This window comes from Thamnophis elegans, chromosome 2 (assembly GCF_009769535.1).
Source record: "Thamnophis elegans isolate rThaEle1 chromosome 2, rThaEle1.pri, whole genome shotgun sequence".
Taxonomy (NCBI): Eukaryota; Metazoa; Chordata; class Lepidosauria; order Squamata; family Colubridae; genus Thamnophis; species Thamnophis elegans.
In genome coordinates this window covers 24,297,629-24,323,057 of record NC_045542.1, presented here as the reverse complement: position 1 = coordinate 24,323,057, position 25,429 = coordinate 24,297,629, and positions in this window count along the sequence as shown.

Genomic DNA, 25,429 nt, shown 5'->3' with positions numbered 1-25,429 from the left:
TCTTTAATTGGCTGGGCTTTCCGAAGCCTATTATGAATAGTTGGGAGAAGGGAGGGCAGCTGCTCATGGTGGGGGAAGGGTTGTTTGGGAGGGGAAGGAGGAGGAAGGTGGCTGGGCTTTGCTGCATCTGGTCAGTTGCCAGCATCTTTCCTTTTCCAAAAATGCAAGGGAGTGTGGGGATGAGGAGAAGTCACCCAACAAAAGGCCACGGGCAGCCCTTGGACCAGTTAAACAACTTGTATACTTGTTCCTTTTCTCTCGCAAACCAAAAGCCCAACACAAACTGAGATAGTTAGAAGTAACCATGTATCTGACTGCTTAGCTGCTCAACCCTCCCCAGATGTCACCAAGGTTCAGTGACCTCAATATTTGAAGGGGGTGTTATTTCCTCTCCTGCCCCGAATTTATGAAATGCTTCATTTGCCTGCAATGACACTGGAGTCTGAAAGTGGCCAAAGGCCACTCTACCCCAAAGGCTACCTTTCCCATAACCAGGATATTTGTGGAAGTTAGAGAGTCGTCTTCCTATCAGGTATACCCAGATAGACACAAAGCATATCGTTCCAAACTTCCCTGGTCTGACATTCCGTCCAGAGGTGCTGGGGAATTACATCACTCAGAATTCCCAGTCAACACGGCAAAAGGTTTATTTAAGTCTAACTAGCAGTCCCATATCCCCAAGGTGCTTTTTCAAGAGGCAACTGGACTTTCTGTCCAGTTACTTCTTAACAAAGCACCTTTCGGACAACCATGTCTTGTACGTCTGAGAATCTCCATAGACATTTAGCAGTTCCATAATATTTAGGTCATCCTTAACACTGATATTAGGCATTTTGGTTCTCCTGCCTTGCCTGTTCTCATAAGATTTATAGCAATTGCAGGAAGCAGGATGACATGGGAGGGACTGTAGGACAGAGAAGGATCTTTCCTCTGGAATAGTGCTGTCCATAACTCTTTTTTTTTGCTCCCTAGCAGCATTGCAATAAATACAACAATGTTGGGGGATCTCGTTGCTAGTCCTCTGCACACACTGAGGTTTGATCATGCGCTTGATCAAGAAAAACAGGATAGCTCAGTGATTCCTGCTAGGAACTGCTACTGCAAAGCTTAAAACCTCTTTTTTTCTAAAAAAAATGGATTCAGTAATGATTGGCTGTTTTTTATGTTGGATTAACAAGATTCAGAAGAAAATCAGAAAGCTGCGTAAGGCAGATGCACACACTCTGTATAAAACTTGGGGTGGCTTGTTTGTCAGAGAAGTGGGATATTTGTCTTATGTGTGTGTAGCTTTGTACTGCTGCTACATGTGAGGCTTCATTTGAGTTTTGCATATTTTTAAGAGTTTGCATATATATTCTAATTAAAGAAAAATGAAAGACCGTGAAAAGATCTAACACACAAATTCATGTTCTAGAAGAAAGGAAGGTGCTACAGTGATTGTAAATTCAGGTTGTTCTCAAGTCAAAATCAATGGGAAATAAATCCTGATAGCTTTTTGGACTTTTTAAAATATCTACACTGATCGGGATCTGAATTGGGATGTTTGACATTATGTGCAAATGAAATAAAGACATTACACCATGTTCCCTAGATATAATTAACTCTGGAATTTTAAGTGATGTTTTTCAAAACCTTGCATTATTGTGGGTATTTATGTTCAGTAGGATGAATATCTCTATTGAGGTATATTTAATAACAGTAAATTATTAAATTTATATCCTGCCCAACACCCAACAACTCTGAATGATTTAAAAATGGTTAAAAACAAGTAACAATATAAGAAACAGATGTAAAGATGTAGATATACATATAGATATACATACAGACTGCACATATAGATTATACATATAGCTATAAATATAGATATGAATGAAATTTGCCAAGTTCTTGCAGAATCAGCCAATACCTACTTATGCTGTATTTGTATTTTATTGGTCTGGGGCCATAAGTAAACAAATAATTTTCCTCCGATAGGAATTTTTGCTAGCTTTAATATTTAAAGAGAGGAATGGTGAATATTTTTCATCCCTACATTTCTGCTTTAGTTTTCTTTCTCTGGGTTTTCACATTGTCATAGCAGAAATTATAATGCCTTTTAACATTCTCCACATTTCCCCCACGCCCAGCTTTTTTTTGCTAGCTTTTCATTTCTTATGCTTTTTGTTGGTTTGGGGGGGGGAGACGGGACAACGACAATAAGTGGCATAAAAGCTTTGTTTTGTTTGCTTTGAACATTCCATTTTTGCTACTGATACATATTTCTTAAGAAAGGGGGGTGGAGTTAATTTTAATTTTGAAACTATCCAGTTTTGGTATAGTACCTAGCATTCCTTATTCTTCTAATTCCTTTTATAAAACAATCCTATTTCATAAATGTTTTTTTTTCCTTTCCCATGGGAAAAAAATGTAGCAAATGTGTTAGTGGGTACAAAAAAGAGAGAGCAATAAAAAAGAACATGGCCAAGAAGTGGAGTGCTATGAGTTTAGTGGCCAATTTTAAAAAATAAGAGATATTGATCGTCAAACTTCCTTGAAAGCTACTCTCTTTGTTCTTGCCTGTAATCCCAGATATGACAGATGTTGGTCTTCATCAAAAGCCACTTTCCATCACCTAGTTGTGCTTTCTGCTTTCCTTGTGTTCCACAATTTGTATCACTCTGAACATTGTTCTTCTAAATTGGTTGGAGCTGGTTTTCTTATGCAGCAAGACAGGCTAACCTTTATCTAGTGATGCCATGTAGGTTGGTGGAAAATACTGTAAAAATTGGTACCAGTGATAAAATAGCTAAAATGTTGATTCCATTTGGAGTCCTCGCGGGGGAGGGGAGGACTTTTCAAATATTTAGTTGTAAGCTGTCCCCAGCTTACATTTAATTTTTCTGTGAATTTTAAAGAAGGTGAGAGCCTTAATTTTGAAACTGATCTCGTAACTAAGTCTATGGAGATTCTCAGTCATCCAGGTCATGATTGTCCCAAAGGTCTCAAAAGGCAAGTGGACTTTGTTTTTCCATGAAGACATTTTGTTTCTCATTCTAGAAGCTTCCTCAATCTTCAGTTCTGACCAAAGAAGTTTCTTGGATGAGAAGCAAAACACCTTCATGGAAAAACAAGGTACACTTGCCTTTTGAAAAAGCACCTTTGGGATGATCTTGTAACAGTTTCTTAAAATTTGGGCATTTTCCAAGAAGGGGAATGTTTCTATGTTAGGGATAGAATCAAGATCACGTGAATAGCAGTAGACTTATATACCGCTTCATAGGGCTTTCAGCCCTCTCTAAGCGGTTTACAGAGAGTCAGCATATTGCCCCCAACAATCTGGGTCCTCATTTTACCCACCTCGGAAGGATGGAAGGCTGAGTCAACCCTGAGCCGGTGAGATTTGAACCGCTGAACTGCTGATCTAGCAGTAGCCTGCAGTGCTGCATTTAACCACTGCGCCACCTTGGCGTGAAGTGTTAATACCACTTTATAATGCCTTGGTAAGGCCACACTTGGAATACTGCATTCAGTTTTGGTCACCACGATGTAAAAAAGATGTGGAGACTCTAGAAAGAGTGCAGAGAAGAGCAACAAAGATGATTAAGGGACTGGAGGCCAAAACATATGAGAAAAGGTTGTAGGAACTGGGTATGTCTAGTTTAATGAAAAGGAGGACTAGGGGAGACATGATAGCAGTGTTCCAATATCTCAGGGTTTGCCACAAAGAAGAGGGAGGCAAACTTCTCCAAAGCACCTGAGGGCAGAACAAGAAGCAATGGGTGGAAACTAATCAAGGAGAGAAGCAACTTAGAACTGAGGAGAAATTTCCTGACAGTTAGAACAATTCATCATTGGAACAATTTGCCTCCTGAAGTTGTGAATGCTCCAACACTGGAAGTTTTTAAGAAGATGTTGGACTGAAATGTGTCTGAAATGGTATAGGGTTTCCTGTCTAGGCAGGGGGTTGGACTAGAAGACTTCCAAGTTCCCTTCCAATTCTGTTATTCTATTCTATTCTATTCTATTCTATTCTATTCTATGTGAATTGTTTTGAAAGGGCTTTCTGGATTCAAGAACTAGCGTCCTGGTGTCTTAGCCAGCTTCAGTATCCAGAAGAGATTGGCATCTGTGATTGCCCAAGCATTAGAGGCTCTGCCCAAATGATAAATTTATACTTAAAATCAGTAAAGCAAATGCTATCCTATGTGGGTGTGAGGATGCCTTGAAGGGAGTTATCCTCATCAGATCCTGGAATACTTCCAAACAAGAGTCATAAAATGTCCTCCCTCAGAATGTGATGGAGCCAAGATCAGTTGTCACTTCAATTATTTTGTTTTTTCATTGCTACATATCTTTCTTTTCATTATTGGGCAGGGAAGAATGGACTGTTGGAAATCCTCTGAAAATATTCCCAACATTCCACAAATTGGCTACCTCAGACAACAGATTCAATGCCCTATTACAGAAGGATAAAAGATTGCAAGGTTCTTTTATGGAAGATCCCCTGAACCCTTAATATTGATTTCGTTTAGGCTTTGCGAAGTAATCTTTTATCTCTTCTGCATGCGAGTAGACAGGAAAGCCCTTTTTGGCATTCCAACCTAACAGGTACCAATAAAATAGTATAAACCAGTTCTGGTCCTGTAAGATACAGAGAAGTTTTAAAAAAAGTCAAATTAAAGGCACGGGTTGCTGAGAGGGAGAACAGTATCCCATTTCTAGCATCAGATTTCTTAAAAACAAAACCCCAAAATTGCCTGGCAGTTTTCTAATTACAGAACCTTGTTGAAAAGCGGTCTGCTTTGCCTTCCTGACTGTACACAAACCCAAACACACACATACCCTGCTGTTGACACCCACACAGCATAGAGTGCCATCTTTTATTGATGTTCTGCTTGGCTTCGTTGAAAGGAAAACATGTTTGTAGTAACATAGGCAGATGGCTGTGTTTTTTTTCCCTTCTGCTTTTGGTTGGCATGATGGATCAAATCTCAAACTCCTCCACCTTCATATTTAGGGAGATTCCTCTTGCAAAGCTTCTTGCCAAATCATTTGTGATCGTGGGCGGCGGACTTCACTGTTCGTTTTTACAGTTATGCTTCACTGGCCTACTCTGTAGAGGATCACCCACAAATGAAGTGTTGGGAACATCTTCCTACATTTGGGAAAGAGAATTAATTTATACTGTGGTGACAGGACCATATATATCAGTAATGGCGAACCTTTTCTAAAGTGCCGAAAAAGGTCCATGTGCGGGTAGCCCCCAAAAGGGAGCACTTTATATGCACCCGTCTGGTCCATGACCAGGAAGAGGAGTTGCCCAGGGATCATGTGCACACCTGAAAATGTACTTCCGGTTTCCAATGCGCACCAGCTGGCAAGTCTTCCAGTTACTGCTGCGCATGTCCACCTATCAATCTGGCCAGCGCACATGCTCACACTGGAAGATGGAAGGCCCGCTCTTCCAGTTTCTGGCACTGCTGCCCGCACAAAGGCCAGCTGATTGTTGCATGCGCATGCACGCCAGAAACCCGGAAGAGGAATGGCAATGCTACATGTGCCAGTCAACATGGCTCTGTGTGCCACTTCGGGCACACGTGCCATAGGTTCTCCATCACTGAAATATATAAATACCAAAGTGAAGTTGCAATACCCAGTCCATACTACGTGAAAGAGGAGATATTCTTGGTGAAATCCTGAATTATGCAATAGACTTGTGCTATGGAAATAGTTTTCTCTGTGCTTTTTTCCCAGTGACTCCTGTTTGGCTTCCAAGTCTAGTTTACAACTCTAGGATTTCCTAATCAGATCCCAGTTTGCTTAGTTTTGCAAGATCAGCTGTGGTTGCCTGGGGATTCCTCAAGAATCGGGCAGAGAAATCTATCATGTATGCATTGAATCTCTTTCAAAACAACGCTTGAAATGCAATTTTAAGAGTATTTAATAGGGAATAATTTGTGGGGAAGTTTTCAAAGTAAATCCAGAAAATTGGGGTGTTCGTTTCTATGTTTATGATTATAGAAACTATAATTTGGGGTGTCTTGGGGTTTTTTTGGAAACCAGATCTCCCCCCTCCAGAGGTTTCAAATCCAGCTGGAGATCCTGGGGCAGTCAGAGAACTATAGGATATTCTTTCCCTCTCCTTCACTTCCAACATCCATGTTCTATATTTTATTTATTGGGTTTATATAACTGTATTCTATGGGTAGCAGTGTAGAAAGAGGGACTCAAAGCTCACTGAATTGGAGAGAGACATGAAGCAACGCTGCCTGCTATACATACACCCTTCTCACTACTTCAGAAAATTTGGCAGGATAGACAAGTTCAACGCTACCATGATTATCCTATCATTTTAATAGTTTGAACTCAAGATGGATGGGGCCATTGGGGGCTTAATTTGGGGAAAATCAGAGTGCGAAGCAGAAAATTAAGGCTGAGTAGGAAGGTATGGTTCTGAAAACTGATCTTCATTTCTTAGTGATGCTCACTGAAAAATAAAACGTTGGAAATACTAGGCACAAGCCTTTGGCTGATATACAGTATTCGTGTATATGTGGGTAGCTTGAAATCTTGAAAGGTCTTGATGTGTGTCTCTCTCTCTTTCTGCTCTTCTAGAGAGATCCTCTAGCTCCCATTCTGGAATCCTGCCATTCTGCTGGTAGTTAAAAGTGGATGGTAAGCCACATTAAGCCCTCACACTATCCTAGTCCTCCCAAGCAATTATGCCAGGGTCAGGCCAGGCACGGCAAGGACACCAAGAGACTTTAGGGCAGCAAGTTTTCTATGCTGACTTGGAAGAAAGAATTGAGAAGGGTAATCAGGTGTTATTTTGAAGAGGCAATGATCCGGTTTTTTACCTGAATACAAATGATCACAGGGGGAGATCGACTCTGCTTCTTCCCCATGAAGTACACAGCAAAAGAGGCAGCTGGACGATGGGTCTTCAGATCCCTGTGGTTGGCTCCCTTCATTCTCTTTTATCGTAGTTCTGTTCAGCTCAGATAAAGACTGGATGTGTATATGTGAAATAGGGGAAGAAGGTAGATTTATACAGAGCTGGAATTTTTTATATTCAGCTGAAAGTGACCACAGGATGGGACTATTTTTAGACATAGAAAATGCTGAATTGAACCACCTCTCCAAATCTGGCTTGTCGTTTGGGGGTGTCAATGGAGGTGTTGCTAGGGGTGAGACATTCCCTCTGTCTCCCCACCCTCAGTCCCTGCAGAAAAGGCAGTAAGCCATTTTACTCACTAGCTTTCTAAGGACCCTAAATAGTGGCACCAGGTCAACAATGAAGCCAAAGGGAGAACAGTGTATTTTGCCCATAGTCAAGTGAGAATATGAGGAGATGGGGGAGGAGGAGGAAGAGGATGTCACTTGCTAGCCGTCAAAAGTAGCAGCAGCAGATCAAGCATGAGGAAGAAGATTTGATGATCTCCCTTCCCCTCGATCTCCCTCTTATCAGGTCGCTTTCAGACACATATTAGAACTTGGGTGGACATCTAAGTGACAGGTTTGTTCGTTCTCAGCCTTTTTTGTTGTTGTTTTTAAAAAAATCCTCCTTGTTCATTCTAATGTCTTTTAATGCACAGTCAGAATGACCTAGATATCGCTGTTCTCCAAAGGGATAATTATTTCATGGCAATTTTGTGGGTTTTATGTTATACTTTTTAATGCTGGCCGAGGATCAAAATAAAGATTGATTTTACCTGTCATCCTCTTTAATTTTGTTAGTATTGTGGGAAGGCAGCTTCAAATGTAGTAACACTCATCAATCTTCCCTCTTGTGCTTTTCTTCATTTATTCTCCCAAAGGCATACAAATATTTCTATATACCTATCTACTACTTCTGTATACATTTCTTTATACAGGAATTTGTATTGACCCAGTGTCCTCTGAGAAGAAATATGATAAATATTTTAGATCATAATAAGCCAAATATGACTTGATTACCAAGAAACAAGTATGAGTAATTGACAATGTATAATTAGACATAGAAGAAATTTCAATGAGCATGAATTATAAAAAAAATATGAAGACTTTCAATCAAGGATCCAATGAATGTGGAAAAAAGAAAGATGTTATGATGCCAATAGTGGCTGATACATCAGGTGTCATACCAAAAATCTGAAAAGCACTTTGACACAACAGAAATGGACAGAATCTCCACATACTAATGGCAAAAAATTGCACATACACATTACAATGATATCTTGAGGTATCTTGTCAAAATTCAGTCAGAACTATCTGGTAGACCATATAAATAACCTCATTAATAGTAATAATAGCAGAGAGATTCCAGGGAGTCCCAATGATAAACCAATCTCCCTCAGGAATAGAGACACATTGCAGTTAAAAATGGCATCCAAATGTAGGTTTTGGGCTGTTGGAATCCCTCCAGAATAAGGAGAGATTGCAAGATTACCCATATGTACTCCAGACAGCTGTTTATGAGCAGACAGCAAGGCCTGCGTTTTTGCAGCTGGCTTATAATCAGCTGGGAGTTGTGGGATTAGATCATGCTTATAGGCACAACTGTCATCTGTACAGACTTTAAGTTTGACTAAGGCTCATTTCTTAATCACTTTGGATTTAATCGTGTTGTTCTTAAAGTTTGAGAAGCTTTAGCTTGGGAAGTTTTCTTCAATCTGTTAAAAAAAAGTTTAACTACAACTTTAAAGATTTGTATTAAACATTGTGAGGGGGAGGAATATATAGCAAAATATGGCTAATGTTGGTTTTTAGAAAAAAATTAAATGCATTAAGGGCTCAGATGTGTTTGATTTAAGACTTGTTTAATTGAAAGAAAACTTTCTTGTGGGAAATGTTTATATTATAAGATGACTTTGAAGGTTGGACATTAGAGGGCACCACATGGCTATTTTAAAGGAGAGTTTTGATAAATGGGCATAGGACATTTTAAAATTATTTACCTTTACAAAAGAATCAGAGAGCGTTACTAAAGAGAATTACTGAGAGAGGAGACAAAGAGACTCTGAGAAAGCAAATGTTACCACTTATTTTTTTGATGAGAAATACTTGGGAGAAAGAAGAATGAGTATAAAATTGGTTTATTTGATCAAAGCTAAACTAATGGGTTGCTATTTCTAATAATGTTCAATGTTGTTGTTTTTACTGGGCCTGGCTGAGGATGTCTAAAGGATTTTGTTTATTTGAAGAGAGAAAATGAGTGGATATGTTTAAATAGAAATGTAAATATAAAAGGGAAGATTTGAATTGGATTTACTAGCTACAGTTTGTACTAGTTACAGTATGTTGTTATTTCTGATAATCCTTAATAGATGTACTGATTAATATGAAGAAAAGAGGTTTTAGAGATAGATTTTTAGAGAATGGGATTAGTTATGAAAATGAAAAGATATTTGGTTTTACTTTAAGAAATTATGATAGATTGTTAATGTTGATTATACTTGCTGGAGATGAAGAGTGAGGTTGGTTTTCCTCCTTTTTTATTTTTCTGCTGATATAAACTTCCATAGAATTATTGCGGGGAAATCGTAGTAATAATAATGCTTGCAGGTTGTACTTTTAAAATTTTAGAAGAATCTGTTTTCTGTGGATATAGAAAGAGGAGCTGTCTGCTTACACACAAGCATTCTTTACAACATTGCTCAAACTTTTTGTGTCCTTGAATTATGAGGAATGCAGAGATGGATGGATGGAAGGAAGGAGGGAGGGAGGGAGGGAAGGAAGGGAGGGAGGGAGGGAGGGAGGAAGGACGGACGGACGGACGGACCATCCGTGAGGCAGCCCTGACCTGCAAGCAGATTATGCCTTAGGCATTGCTCTCTCAGGACAATTCCTTCATGTATTAATCTGTCTTAACTGACGTCAGGAATCCTATTATTAAAGGTTTTGTTGCAAATGCCAGCCTTTTCATCTGCAGAACACTGGAGTGTTGATTAATATCACAAATAGGAGAATGACTAATATACTCAATAAATGGAGTGCCTGATGGTGGTGGGGATGGTTGTGATGGTGGAGGTGGTGTTTTCCCTAAAGAGTGTGTGTGTGTGTGTGTTGTGTTGTGATGTGATGTGATGTGATGTGATGTGATGCGTGCATGCATGGTCTCAATTATCACTGTGTTTGTTGGAAGGTGGGGTAGAATGGAATAAGAGCCTAGAGTAGGCAGGACAAGTCTGTAGAAATCGACTTGTCCTGTCATAATCTACCTACTGATCTAGAAGGGACAGAAGTTGTTGTATGAATGTAAAATGCAGCATGACAAGAAGAAAAGGAAAAGCAACAACGTGGTGTTGCAAGGAGGCTCACATCTAGGCACAACTGAAATGTTTACTGTAATCCTTTTGACTCTCAGTTTCTCAAAAGACCCAGTGATGTAATTTTGCATGCTTTGCTTTCAGTAGTCAGGACAGCACAAGGAAATGTGTGTCTTCTTAGGGAAGATGGTACAGAGGAAGTAGGACCTGATCTCCCGTGTTGTCAACTCAGTAGACTTAAGATTGTTCCGTTGTGTAGTGTTTTCAGGCTGATTTGTGATTAAAAAAAAAAATCTTGAGAACTCCGCTAATATTCCAGATTAGCGACGCCAATGCAGCTTGCAAAAAGTCCCTGCATGACCACAGGCACGAGACCAGCAGAGATACAAAGAAATAGCGAATGTCCCTGATATTTATTGTTCACCTGCATTATTGCAGCTTCCACCTGGTGGTCCCATTTGGGATTCCAAGTATACTATTCCCACCTAGAAATACTCTTGCTCCTTTAGAATCTTCATGAGGACTATCAGCTTGTGTCAACGTTTAAATAGGGAGGGGGAAGTGGTGAAAAACTTTGTTACCATTTCTGTAGATTTTGAATGGATCCAGCATTCCAACTGCTTCAGCACAGCAGCTATTGATTCAGGCAGTCCATACCTTGCAGTGGTCTTGCTCTGTTTCTAGAACTTTGTGCCTAAAATTAGCGAGTCCACTACAATTTCTTGGCAGTAGCAGAAAAGCACATAATGGCACATGGTTCTGGTTTTGTTTTAATGCTCCTTAATCGGAGGAAGCTGAATTATTTTGCTTTCTGAGGTGGAGAGCCAAAGCGTCACCTTCTCTGATCTAAAGTACATTATTTTGGCGTCTTGGGCAGAAGGATCTCACAAACAGCAGTCCCTTTTTCTGATAGCGAAGACACCATCCTCATCAATAGCAGCAGCAACAATAATTTCCTGTGTTTTCATGGCTCCTCTGAGGCTGCCACCTTGCTCTGCCCAGTAATTGAAGTGGCTCTCTCTCACACACACCTGTAGTGATTTGTGGCAGTTTCTCATAATGAGTAGCAGTGGAGGCAGAGGAGGAAGAGAAGGAAAGGGGCCAATTCTCAGAAGGCAGCAGAGAGTGAGGAATAAACTGAGAGTTATTGAGGTGGCAGTGCTTGGAAGGAGAGATTCAGTGGAGTCAAGAACCCCAAAGCAATCTTTCCCAACCTTGGTAACTTTTAGGTGGACTTCAACTCCTACAATTGGCTGGCTGGGGAATTCTCAGAGTTGAAGTCCACCTATCTTAAAGTTGGAAAGTTGGGGAACATTGTCATAAAGTATGACTTCTCTTTGCCAACTACACAGTCTTGGCGATTGCTCTAGTCCATGAGGGCAAAACCTTTCAGCACCGAGTGCCGAAAAGGGAACGCATGCGCTCATCGGGGCGACAATGCAGAAGGGAAGCTGCCCAGGGGGCATGCGCATGCTGGAAAATAAACGTCCGGTTTCTGGTGTGCACATACACGCCGCCCAGCTGGTCTTCCAGTTTCTGGCATGCATGCGTGCACGATGATCATCTGGCTGGCACCCATGCACACACGAAGGCCAGCTCATCATCGTGTGCGCATGCACGCCAGAAACCCAAAAGAGGAACAGGCAATGCTGCGTGTGCCAGGCGACATGGATCTGCATGCCACTTCGGGCATGCATGCCATAGGTTCGCCATCATGGCTCTAGTCTAATATGTATGTGATATAACAACCAGCCAACAGCGATTATACTTTTAATTGATACACTGCCTGGCTTGTCATTAATACATTTTATGCATGTAAATAAACGTATAGCCTCTGCACAATCCCTTCTTCTCAAAAGAAGAGTTCACAGTTCAATGATGCTATAACTGTGTGATGTTTAGCCAGCATTCTTCAATCAAAATATTTTAGTGGATTAAGCACAGTGCCTTTGACAAAGGAATTTTCTGAAATGCTTTTACTGTACACAATAAAGATGTTTCTTTCTGGCACTTGGAGGCCTCCTCCCTTCTTCACCCCACCTTTCTTTTGTTTTTTCATACCCAGCCCTCTTTTTTTCTTACCACTTTGCTATTCAGCAAGCTTTTTTATGGAACAGCTAGAGGTGGGTCCCGACATACCCACCTAAAGCCACATTGTCCGCATCAGCATCATGACAGCAGCAAATGTTTACCTGCATATTTTGTTCAGCTGATGTTGATTCTTTGGAATTTTCATCCTTTCCGCCACTTTGCTTCAGTTAAGCATCAATATTTCTTACAGTTTGGTGGACACAGTAATCTGGGACTGATATTTATTTCTTTTTAAACTTCAGTTGCAAACTTGGGTGAGAGGCAACCCAAATTCCGACTCCAGAAAGATTAAATTCTGTAGTTGACTAAATTAACTCATGGAAATACATCTATCCTACCCTGCATCACTAATTTATTTTAATTATCTGATCATCTTAAGGGGAAAGGATCTGGGCAGGTGTTAAGGACTAGTTCCTTATTATAAAGTATACTCCTTATACTATCAAGTATATAATGGCAACCATAAGTGCTAGTAATTGGCTTTTTAAGGAACTGTAAAGTTCTTCCTCTCCATTCTTCAGCTTAACATCCTTGTCAATTTCACTTCTTAATGAACCTATTTTCCCCATTTGCTGTGGAGAATGGGAGAAAGGGCATACCCGTTTTGCCACCTTTTGCAGTCTTTTCCTTAGGAGCTGGATAACCAGCAATTACCAAAATATAGTTACTTACGCAAACAAAGAGAGAAAGAATACCCTTTTCCAGTAGTTGTTTGAAAACACCACCCACAGCTACTACTGCACATTATACTGAATTCTCCCCCAGTTCCACAGACAAAATTAGGGGCACACCATGTGCTATTGGAAATAGGCTTTTTCGCTGGCATAAAATGTTGTGGTAGACATCTATGTCTAGCCTGCTTTTTTCCTGATAGAAAAATATCCTCTTTATAGATTATAGACACAGGTTTCATTTCTTTTTCTGGTTTGGGAGTCTTGTTTGAAGAAAGACTGCATTTGTGGAACAGCAGCCATTGAAGGCACGCGGACATACTCTTTTTGAGTGCAAATTGTACCCTGCAGAAGGGACTGCTTATTTAGATTCTTATTTAAAACCTAAAAAATACTGTGGAATGGGACAACTCGCTGTGGCCTACACACCACAGCCATCTTGCCACTGTCAATTTATCATGGCCAATTACCATGTTTTCCCGAAAATACGACATGCCCTGATAATAAGGCCATGCCACATTTTTCAGGTGGGCAAAATTGTAAGCCCTTCCCCAAAATTAAGCCCCCTGGACAACCCCCCCTCTGGCCAGGCAGAGCGCCACTCACCGAGCTAGCGCTATCCCGAAGGCACCAAACCACAGGAACGGGGGGGGGCAAAGCCTCACATTGCTTGGCGCCTTCAGGATACCGCTAGGTTGGTGAGTAGTGCTGTGCCCAGCTGGAGAGGGGGGTTGCTGGGCAGTTGCTCTCTTATGAGCGGGCTCCCGAAGAGCCGAGCACAGCTTCAGGGTCTAAGGGCTGTGTTGTACTGTTGTAATAGCTGAGCAGCCGCCAGGCAAACTCCCTTTCCAGCCGGGCACAGCCCCATTCACTGATCTAGGGGTATTGCCAAGCTGCGTGAGTGGCTCTTCACCACCCTCCGGCTCCCACAGCTTGGCGCCTTCGGAATGCCCCTAGGTCAGTGAATGGGGCTCTGCATGGCTGGAGAGGGGAGTTGCGCAAGCAGCTTTTCTGCTCCCCGCTCGACCAACTCCCAGGTTCACAATGCCCTTGTCTAACTCTCCCTGCAGAGCCACTGCTGCTGCTGCCCCCCACCACATGGCTTTTTCTGCAGCTTCCAAAGCACGGAGGTAGGATGCCAACTCTTCCGGAAGTTGCCACTCTGGGAATACACTGTATGGTTGTACGCTCTGGGAGTATGCTCTGCCGGCAGCCAGCCCACAGCCATAGAGCGTACTCCCAGAGCAGCCGCTGCTGGAAGACTCAGCTGCGGATCTCCGGAGTTTGGCAGCTGGAGAATAGGTTATGCTTGGAGCGCTGCAGCAGTGGCAGTGCCCTGGCCTGCAGGGAGAGCTGGGCCAGGGCATGGTGAGGCTGGGAGGCACATGAGCTGGGGGTGGAACAGGCACTCGCTCAACCTCCCTTTCCAGCCAGGCAGAGCACCATGCACTGACCTAAGGGTATCCCAAATGCACCAAGCCGCGGGAGCTGGGAGGAGGGCAGAGCACCAAGCGGCTTAGTGCCTTCAGAATGCCCCTAGGTCAATGAATGGGGCTCTGCCCGGCTGGAAAGGGGGGTTGCCAAGTGGCTGCTTGTGAGCGTGGTCACCTCATGGCTGGTGCATTGCACTGCTGCGACAGTGCAACACAGCCGTTTGCCCCTAAGGCTGTGCCTGGCTCTTCGGGTGCCCGCTCACAAGAGAGCAGCCACCCAGCAACCCCAAAACTTTAAGCTCCCCCGATAATAAGTCCCAATCAATATTTTGGGGGTGAAAAGAAAATAAGACCCTGTCTTATTTGTTACATTAATCATACTTAGGTAATTGTGGTGTTATTATACATATTTGTATTAGAGTGTGTTCCATCATTGTTTAGTTGTTCAGTATTTTTGTGTGCCATTGTAATAACAATTACAATATTATTTAAATGTACATAGTGATACCATCTTTCAAGACCTAATCTTTACATCTAGCTGTTACTTTTAGTATATTATATAAAAATATGTATAATAATATTCCCCCTTGATCTTGTTTCTATCCCCATTCTACTCTCAGTAAAGCCAATCTTATATTTTCAATTTTCAATTTTAATGGATTTGTATGCCGCCCAATCCCGGAGGACTCCGGGCGGCTTACATAAAAACAGTTTCAAAAAGAAAATATTAAAAGATTTAAAATATAAGACAGAACGAATTAAAAAAAGGACACAACATGCACTCGATCTTAATGGGGCTGAAGGTCAATCAAGATCAGCAGCCCCAGGCCTGCCGGAACAGCCAGGTCTTAACAGACTTTCGGAAGGCCGAGAGAGTGGGGAGGGTTCGGATCTCAGGGGGTAGATGGTTCCAGAGGGCCGGGGCAGCTACAGAGAAGATATTAAACAGCATTCACTTTCTAACCATTATCTCTTGCCCACTTTATAATTCTTATTTGTTTTTTGACTTTCCTCCCAAACTCCTCCCTTGGGCTTTTGTCTCTGTCTACATCTTTCCTATTTAACCAAAATATTTCTTCCATCTCTACTATCCTTTGTTGCGATACCTCTGGAGGATCTGCCCAAGCCCCTATCTTCTCTTCAAAAATATCTTTCTTTTTATCCAATCCCATTTTTTGATCTCTTAATATACATTGTCCCTTTTTTGATTTATAAGTTTTTATTGTCTTCTCCTTCATTTCTTGTTTTATTTGTTGATTTATCTGTTCTGCCTTTTACTCTGGTCTTTGTATTATCTTCTCCATTTCCTATGTTTTATGATCTTTATTCATTGTCCTTTGTTGAACATTTTCCCCACAATGTCATGCATTAAGTCTTTTATCTCCCTGTTGTTCTTTATCAACCTATCATAAGTACTTTGGAGCATCAACACCATTTCTTTTCGAAATCTACTCATGTCCCCCTGATGCAACATCTTGTCTTATTTTGATAGGTCCAGATATTGCTTAATAGCCTGTCAGTAGTCTGTCACTGCCCCTAAGTCTCAATTGTCTATGACCTCAGAAAGCCAGCTTAGAAACTGTTTGCTCAATCCTAGCGTTGCTCCTCAGAGGAATGCAATAGTTATAGTTCTTTGTGTCCCACAGTTAGTCAATTAGTTCCATTCAGGTAATCCAGGAAGATTTCCAAATGTCTCCTTAAGTCTAGTCTGTAAGTTCAGTCCTAGATCCTGGCATTTAAAAGTCACTTTCTTTAGATGTCTTTCATAATCTTACAGTTAAACTTCCAAAAACTATGAGGTAGACAGATATAGATCAGTAGCCTTCCAGGTGTTATTTATTTCCACTTTTTTTCTCTTTGTCTTATCAGTACTTACCAAGGTTGTAGGAGTTTAGTATATATACCATTCATCAGGAGATGGCACCTTCATCTTAAATTTTCACATTGCACAAAGTCTGACAAATATTTATTTCAGTTTTCTGCAAATAGTCAATATTCAGACAAATAATTCCAACATTTTAAAATGACTAATCAAAATATTGCAAATAAAGTTTAAAAATCCGATCATTCTATATTTTAAAGATTTTGCACTCTCCCTTCAGTTCCTTTTCTTTCTGGTCTATAATTTTTCTCTCTGTAATTCTTTGCCACTTTAACAAGCATTTCAGAGTCTCTTTTCCAGGGTTTATTTTCTTTGGGGTTAGGCTCTAGGTAAAAAAAGAATCACTTCACCCAGTTCCAATCACTGTTCATCTATACTGCTCCAGCACATTCTTTGTTTCTTCGGGTGCCCCAGCTTCACGGCAGCCATAATGGCTGCCTCTCCTCTTCGTCATTGGATGGGAAGGAATCCCTGGGTCCAGTTGGAGAGTTGCCACTCTCTGTGACCTGCAGGGTGCCCTCTCCTTTCTTCATCACCCCTACAGGGTGACTTTAGCCCCTTGGGGGCCCCTCCAATGAGGAGGATTTGGTCCGAGTTCTCAGAGGCCCGTTCCTTGCTTCCGATCTTGCCGCAGTGTCGAACTGGAAGTCTTCTTTTTGCAGGGAAAAAAACAGCATATTACTAGTAAGACTGCACTCTTTGTGTCAAAGAGTTTCCAAGAGGATGTAATACTTAGATCAGATTGGGCTTAACTGTAGAGATGACATCTCACTATGAAACATGTCCTATTGTTTTCTTTATATCTACTTGTATATTTGAATTAGTTTAATATTTTTGATATGGCCAAATAACTAAATGAAGTTCTGTTCTATTATTCTAGTCAATAGACAGTTTTCTCCAAAGCCTAGACTTAACTTATATAGTACTGAGGGTTTGGTGATGCAGCTTTTAGGCAATTTTGATTTCTGGGATCAAAGCAGGCACCCATAAAACCAGAATCACAAGGCTATTTTTGAGCAATGTCTGTGTGGAGCTTCATGAGTCACACATTGACATGATAAGGACTATGCTCCGGAACCCAGATATGATTAAGGCACACAGTGCATGTCTGAAAGCCTGAGGGTGCCATTCACATGTTTATTCTTCTCTCAGTAGGGTAGTGTTTATGCGTTTGTACATTTCTTTCCTGTGGGATTTGCTCACTGATGTATGTACATTTTCGTAATATTTCTTAAAATTCTCACTTTTGCCTTTTGGCTTACATATATACCGTATTTTTCGGACTATAAGGTGCACCTTTCTTTCCTCAAAAAAGAGGCTGAAAATCTGGGTGCATTTTTATACATCGAATACAGCATTTTTTTGCATCCCGAAGCCCTGCCCCCTTCACCAAAATGGCCGTGCCTAGCTTTATGGAGGCTTTCAAACAGCTCCTGGGGGCTGGGAAGAGCAGAAATTAGCAAAAAAAATGGGCCGTTCCCCCCCCCCCCCAGCCCGCAGCAGCACTCTATAAGCCTCCATAAGGCTATGCATGCAATTTTTTTTGACAAAAAACTTCCCATTTTTGTGAAAAACTGGCCGTTCTTTTGCCCTTTTTGGCCCCCTACCCCACCAGGAGTACTCTGCAAGCCCCCCCCAAGGCTATTCATGCCTTTTATTTGAAAAAAAATGGGCCCATTTTCACAAAAAACGGGCTGTTTTGGGGAGGTTTGCAAAGTGCAAAAACTCCCCCCCTTTGGAAAGCTTTTTAGTTAGAGTGATTGATGAGAATTAGATTGATCAAGTGCTGTGCCAGCAGAAACAAGTCTTAGGTTGTCAGTGATTTCCTTCTCCAGCACATGGATAAATACACCTAGAAACATCTACCTACCTACCTACTGTATTTCTCTCCCTCTCTCTCCCTCTATCTACCTACCTACTTTTTTAAAAAATTGCCTCTTCAAAACCTTGGTGTGTCTTATACTCTGGTGCGTCTTATTCTCCGAAAAATACGGTAGTAACTAAGGTGGTGGTATCAGTGGTGGTGGTTGATCCTGGAGTTTGATCACATGCAGTTTGTATTCAGAAATAGAATGCCAATCCTTGTTGAGTCATAAAGCCCACTCAGATCAGTTGCTGTCTTTTGAGTGAACCTTCACTGAAGTTTTTGTGAAACTCAGTGGACTCATATCTTCTGTGCACTGAAAGAAGAGAAGTAGCAAATCCTCTTGCTTTCTCCAACTGGGTACTCCATATTCATGGACTGAAATTTTTCACTGTTCTTCAGGCACACTGGCCTTTCTGCGCCAGTTCCACCTTTCCCCACTGTGATCATAGGGCCTAGGAAGACATTCAGATCCTACACAGTTAATTAAATTAACACGTACGTTTAAAAACTACCCTGTTTCCCCAAAAATAAGACCTTCCTGGATAATCATCCCAATCACGCTTTTAAGCGCATGAGCAAAATTAAGCCCACTGAAAATATTGCAACACAGAAGCAGGCAGGAGGTAACCACACTCACCACCTCCGGCACCTCAAAAATAATAAGACCTCCCCGAAAATAAGGCCAAGTGCTTATTTCGGGTGTCAAAAGAAAATAAGATCCTGTCTTATTTTTGGAAAAACACGGTAAGTGACTTCAAAATCTATTGCATTTTATTCAGTTAAATGCCACTAACTTCAGTTTGGTAATTTGAATAAGTGTTTAATATAAATTATCCAAATAATGAAAACAAATTGTGTGGTTGTGTACAGGGAACAATGGACAAACCAACTCCCCAAAGTGATCATAATACTGAATTCAACATGGTTTTCTGTTCTGACCCTCCTTCTCCGTCCAGTAACGAAAGCCGAGACAAGCATAAAATGGAATGTCCTTTAATTAACAAGACCAGACTCTTGGTGGCTGAAAGCCAAATAAACTAATAGATAAGGACTTTGGCAGCAAGTCCGACAAACCTTGGCAGCAATGCAAACAAACTCTGGCAACAAACCAGCCTGCCAAGTTCGTTTCTCTTTAGTCCCAAACGTTGACTTCTGCAAGAAGGGCGTGGCACAAGCAGTCTCTTTTATAGTCTGGGAGAGGAGCTTAATGACCATCAGCTGAGTGGAATTACCTCCTGTAATTAAGTAGTTGTTCTTGACGCCGAGTAGCCCTTTGACAGCATGCATCCCAGAACAACTCACAGTTGGATTCTGGATCACTCTCTCTTGTCTCCTCCCCACTGATCCAAGGCTCTGCGCCCTGCTCAGAGTCGGAACCCTATCCAGGGTCCTCCACATCCTCCAGGGCTGACTCATAGGGCCCCTCGCTGTCGGAGTCTGGTGGCAGCTCCAATGGCTCCTCCCGGGCCACAACAGTTTGCTAACTGCAGATCTGAAATTTTGAGGAGCTGGGATGGAGTTTTCAGGGGTCAGTTTGAAATGTTTATTACTTTCGGAAATTATTCCATCATGTTGCAACTGACAACAATTTGAATCCGTATTCAACCCCATATCCTGATCTCTTGTTTTTTGCACATCGCCTGCCTTTCAAACTCCTCTACTGGAGGACAACCTGCTTATGCTTCTCCTTGTCTCTCTTTGCCTAGGCAGCCTGAGCCGGGCAGGCCCAATTCCTGCAATCCTGCGCCCACCACCGGCCATGATGCAGCCACCCCTGGATCTCAAGCCCTTCCTCTCGTTCCCCATGGAGGCGCAGCCAGCCGTGGGTCTCTTTCCAGGTTTCAACACGGTAAGGCCGTGGCTGCTTCCGTCCCAGGAGGTGCAGGCTCGGGTAGGACTGTTTGTATAACCCCTCCTACTCTTCTCCTTCTCTTTCTCTGTCCCCACCCGGGTGCTCTGGATACCTGGCCCCCTGGGAATGCCAGGTGAGGAACCCAGAGTCTGTCATCTGTGGGCGGGTTGGTGTTCAAAGAGATTCCTTAGCTCTGGCGTTCTTAATGCAACCATCTCAGCTCCTGGTTCATTTGCCATTTTTAAGCTGGTACCTCTAGCTATGCTTGCAAGGAATCATATGAATTACAGTCTGCTTCCTGCACATCTACCCTGTTTTCCTGAAAATAAGACTTCCCCGGATAATAAGCCTAATCAGGCTTTTGAACGCATGGACTAAAATAAGCCCTCCCCTGAAAATAAGCCCTCCCTGAAAATATTGCAACACAGCAGCAGCCATGAGGTGACCACGCTCACCTCCTCCTACACCTCAAAAATAATAAGACCTCCCTGAAAATAAGGCCAAGCACTTATTTCGGAGATCAAAAGAAAATAAGACCATGTCTTATTTTTGGGGAAACATGGTAGGCAAACTCTCATTTGGATGCTTCATTGCATGCTCCTGTCAGCTGACTCAAGGATGCTTCACCCATTTTATCAGAATAGCAACTGCTTTCTGAAAGTATTGTTCCTGCAGTCCAGCACAGATCTCTCTGCTCTTAGAGGGTTGAGATTTTTTCCTATTTAGATCAGAGGTGGGCTATGAGTAACCCTCAACATTTGCATTGCAACTCTCATTATCCTTCCCTATTGGGTGTGCTAATTAGGTCTGCGTGAAATCAGCACTCAGAGATATCTGAAGGGGTTCTCTAGCCTCATTTAGGGCTTACTGGCTCTTCAGACCCTGGTTGTGAACGCAGTCTTGCTTGCCACACCGGGAAAGAATGAATAGCTGGTGGACAAAACCAATTGGTGGTGAATGTTGGACCAGCTCAAAACAAAGTTAGCATATACAGGTTTTGGAGATTAGCTGTGAAGCTTGAATGCCTCTGATATCTTCAGCCCATACATATTGACAGTAACGTATCCTATAATCAGTCCATGGTGCTTCTGAATCACTACAGCATTAGAACCAAAAAGACATAGCTAGAATCTGCTGCTGCATAGAGAGGTTTGATTGCATAAGAATATTAATTAGCGATTCCATGCTCAGATCTCTGGAGGAAGAAGGGACATTTGGTCAGGATTTGAGATTTGAGATGGGATAAGTCTAATCAAGCAAACACTCTGGAGTATGGTTCCCATCAATCTGACCAACACATTAATTGGTCAACATATTAAGTGAGTTGATGGAACTTGTAGTCCAACATTTGAAAGTCACCACCTTGGAGATCACTTGTTTGATTTATTTGGTTGTGTTAGAGTGCCCTCTGCTGGTGACAGTAAAAAGCTTGTTGGCACTGTATAATTGCAAAAAAACACAACGCAAATGAAGAAGATCCTCTGGGGACTTGGAGCCTTTCCTCACTTCTATTTAACCATGGCACAAAATGTGCCCTTAGCAGCGTCTATTTCCTGCCAGGTCCACATGATGTTACCTGTCGCTATGCGAATCTGGCTTTTCCCCCCATTGACTTCGCTTGTCAGAAACCAGCTGTGTAGTTTACGTGATTAGCAAACGCCAATCACATAACCCCAAGATGCTGCCTTTGCTGAAAGAACATGCTAGTTATCAAGCATCTGAATTTTGTTCATGTGACTGTAGGGATGTTGCGACAGATGGGTCATAAGTCATTTTTCTCAGTGTCGTCGTAACTTTGAACAATCGCTAAATACATGGTTGCAAGTCAAGATCCACCTTTATTTGTCATTGTCTACCAGATTTGTGTGTGTGTTTGTGTGTGTGCTTCAAATTCTGCCTAATTTCTCTTGAATTCTAGACAATCTCCCCATTCAAATGCTAAGCAGGGCTGTTCCTCCTTAGCTGCCAGTTCACTTCTGCATCTTGCTGAGATAATTCCTGTATCAAAACAAGAAAAGTCTCCTTTAAGGCAAGCCGGTTTCTTTGTGAATCCATGGACACATCTTGGTTATTTTCTTAAAAACCATACCAGGTGTCATCCTTCTTTTGGATGGGCCCCAATATGGCCTACAGCCCTGACATTTCTGGTGGTCTCCCATCCAAGTGTGGTTTGGCACAATTTAACTGAAGTGCAGGGACACAGTGGCTCAGTGGCTAAGACGCTTGTCGATCAGAAAGATTGGCAGTTCGGTGGTTCAAATCCCTAGTACCACGTAACAAAGTGAGCTTACTTGTCCCAGCTTCTGCCAACCTAGCAGTTTGAAAGCATGTAAAAATGCAAGTAGAAAAATGCAAGTAGCCTTTGGTGGGAAGGTAACAGCATTCTGTGTGCCTTCGGCATTTTGTCATGCCAGCCACATGACCATGGAGACGTCTTCAGACAGCGCTGGCTCTTTGGCTTTGAAACGGAAATGAGCACCACCCTCTAGAGTCGGGAACGACTAGCACATATGTGTGATGGGAACCTTTATCTTTACCTTACTAACTGAAGTGCTGTAACCTCATTGAGCAATTCCTAATTTTGTACCAGATTATTATATGACCAGCTGGATACTATTCTGTGTGCATAATTTTCATTAAAAACTTTTAAACAAGAAGATAAAAATTTAACACAAGCTAATATAGAGTAAAGAGAAAGAAAGAAAGAAAGAAAGAAAGAAAGAAAGAAAGAAAGAAAGAAAGAAAGAAAGAAAGAAAGAAAATGAAGGAAATCAAAGGAAAAGCAAACAGTGCAAGAAAAGAAAAAAAGTTGATGAAAATTAGAAAAGAAAGAAAAAATATAAAGAAATGGCTTTTGATATTCTTCCCAGCAATTATAGCACAATTGTATTTTAACCCCTATCTGTAAAGTTGTTGTGATACACTTCTTTTGATAACCTATCCTGCATTATTATTAAAAACATTTTTTATTTTTACGCCAAAGGTCCCTAAGTGGCTTCTAATCGGCATGTAATTATAAATAATGTCTTTTCTCTAATCAGAGAAGTTAATTTATCTATTTCAGCAAAATCCATCAACTTCACCAGCTATTCATCAATAGTGAGTAGTGTTGAATCTTTTCATTTCCGTGCAGATCATTGCTGTGATCATACACTGAATCTCTAGAGACATTCATCTTTTCATGTTGTTCACATTTCCAATATACATTGCTGCAAGCTAAAAGCTCTTTGCCTAAACCCCACATTCCTCCATGGAGCAGCGACACCCCCACCCCACAAACACACAACCAAGTTGGGGGTGAATTCCTGTCTACCTTTCCCTTTGGCTGCTCAGTTCACACTTTGAGCAAAGAGAAACAAGACCGTTCAGAGCCTCCTGACTGATGGTAATTATTTTTACCAGATTATTATGTGACCAGCTGGATGCTGTTCAAGAGGAGCTGGGTGAAGCTGGACTTTACACAGTTAATCCCTTGGCCCTAATCCCTGTGTCATTTTCTTCTTCTTCTGCTGCTGCTGCTGCTATTGCTCATGGAATGTTAGTTGGTAATAATTTGGCCCATGGTGTTGGTCCCCCCCCCCCCCGCGGCCCTCAAATGGCATTAATGGCATTTCTTTCTCTCTCCCTCTCTCCCTCCCTCCCTCTCTCTCCCTTCCTCCCTCCCTCCTTCCTCTCTCCATCCCTCTTCCTTCCTTCCTCTCTCCTTCCCTCTTCCCCTCCCTCTTTCCCCCTCCACCCCTCTCTTTTTCCCCTCTCTCTGTCTCCCTCCCTCTCCCTCCCTCTCTCCCTCCCTCCTTCCCTCTCTCCATCCCTCTTCCTTCCTTCCTCTCTCCCTCCCTCTCTTCCCCTCTCTCCCTCTTTCCCCCTCCTCCCTTCTCTTTTCCCCCTCTCTCTCCCTCTCTCTCCCTTCCTCTCTTCCTCTCCCTTCCTCCATCCCTCTCTCTTCCCCCTCTCCCGCTTCCTTCCTCTCCCTCCCTCCCAATCTCTTCCTTTCCCTCTTTCCCCCTTTGTCCTTCTCTCTACCCTATCTCTCCCTTCCTCTCTCTCCCCCCGTCTCTCTCTCTTTTTCCAATAGCAGATAGACGTTCATCTCTCTGCAGTAACACGTGTTGCTTCCCTCACTCATGAATATGCACCTCACATCTGGGATATATAGAGTGGCTGCTCATTTGTTTAATACATTGGGGAGGCCCTGGGGGCTCCTTCAGAAATTCTCAGTTGATAAGAGCCACTTGGGGATGTCTCGACTATGGGGGTGGCATTTCAATGAAGAACTGTGTGCGTGTGCGCATATATATGTATATATATATATTCACTCCTGAGAGTGGAATTAGCTTGCCTCTGACAATCCTGGAGTGAAATTTGCCTGTCTCTTGGCATTCTGAATTTGAGTGGCTGAGACTCTGCAGATAATTACATCAGTGTTGGTAAAACCACTTTTCATCTGCTTGTCTCTTTGCTCCTTCTCCTCCTCCTCAAAGATCTTAGGAGGGAATCTTCTGCCTATGGGAAAAAATATTAGAAAATATATTACCTAAATAGATAACTCTATCTATCTATCTATCTATCTATCTATCTATCTATCTATCTTTCTATCTTTCTATCTTTCTATCTTTCTATCTTTCTATCTTTCTATCTTTCTATCTATCAATACATTGTCGCCCAGAGTTTCTGGCGAGGGGGAGCATATTAAATTTGATGGGTAATGGAATAATTTGCTGTTTTCCCACTTTCCTAAGCCATCTTCCTTTCAATGTGACTGTTACTCCCTGGGGGCAGGATAAGAGAGACAAATATCTGTATTTCCTTCCTTGCCAGCTTAAGGGCAGAGGATTGATTTAGACTGGATAAAACCCAGATGTTCTATCCGTTTCCCCCCCCCCAACAACAGCATTATAGCAAGAGTAATATTGTCAGAAGACTGATTAACACAAGTTTCATGTGGTTGTGTGCACACGCACTTTGTGCAGTTCAATGTTGAATTGCAGTTTAAAACCTAAATGACTTGATTACTTTATAAGTAACTCAAGGCGGCAAACATATGTAACACTCCTTTCTGCTCCTAGTTTCTCTACTACAACAACCCTATGAGGTGAGTGGGACAGAGAGAGAGTGACAGGCCTTAAGTCATCCAGCTAGCTTTCATGCTTAAGGCAAGACTAGAACTCAGAGTCTCCTAGTTTTCTAGACCACAGATTAGCCACAATACCAAACTGGGTCGCCAGAGTATTATTTTCCAGAAAGTATGACTCTCCAGAGTAATAATATCAGGAAATTGATAGTATTCTATTCTAGCATCGTCTTTCTTTTTTTGGGCTTGTCTGGGAGCTGAATTTGCCTTGTTCCAGGGAGTGCCAATCTACACAACTTTATCAGAGTATATTCATGAACTGGAAAAGGGCTTAGC